The following is a 947-nucleotide window of genomic DNA, read 5'->3' on the forward strand; positions in this document are numbered from 1 at the left end:
CAACAGATGAAGGCTAGACGATCGGCGAAGCGGACGAATGACGAGGTTGAGACTGAGAGTAGGAAACGCGTCAAAGTGACAGAGAGAAGGCTAAGAGAGAGCGATGTTGAGTTTGAGAGAGAGTGAAGTTTCTTTGAGTTTTAAAACCCTAAAACTTAAGTTATATATAGTACATTGGTTTCTGGAGAGAAAGAAAAAAAAAAAAAAAAAGGAATAGTCCAATCCAACCCTTATAATTTGGGTGGAGTAGTTTAGGTTACTCGAATTGTCGAGTCATATAAACACCATTAAATTGTACAGATTTAATCTAGATGTATTAACCAATCTCCAAAACAAAGAACACATAGCCTGAACATCTTTTTCATGTTAGATCTCGATGTTATTACATAAAATGGGAAGGGTTTCATTTTATAAATGTTAATTAGCAAACTTCATTTCTCAATAATTAGAAAAAAGAAAGAAAAAAAAACATTTAAAAGAATGGGACTTGAAATGATGTTGAATTGGTTTTACATTAATGGGTAGTGTTTTCTATTTATACATTAAACGTTTCATCAATAAGAATGTATTTCAAACGTTAAACATTATACACACAGATAATTTTGAAGATAATTATTATAAAGTTTATATTTGAAACTTCTCGATTAATAAAGAAAAGTGTAACAACTTGATTATTGATTTTAAAAAATAACTGTCGTTAAATTTGAAAATTGTAACCACTTTTAAATAATAATAACTCAATTAGTGCATAACTTTAATGGTTCATAATACGTATTAATTTCAAGCCATTTTTTAAGCAACAATAATTGGAAGAAAAAAAAAAGTATTATAATATTATATTATTTTCATTATTATCTTGATAGTTGACATGGTGCCATCTCATTTATGAATTTTTTTTTCGTACAACTACCAACATTGGATTCTTAATTCTCCAATTCTTCGCATGG

The sequence above is a fragment of the Benincasa hispida genome, chromosome 11 (genome assembly GCF_009727055.1).
Source record: "Benincasa hispida cultivar B227 chromosome 11, ASM972705v1, whole genome shotgun sequence".
Classification (NCBI taxonomy): Eukaryota; Viridiplantae; Streptophyta; class Magnoliopsida; order Cucurbitales; family Cucurbitaceae; genus Benincasa; species Benincasa hispida.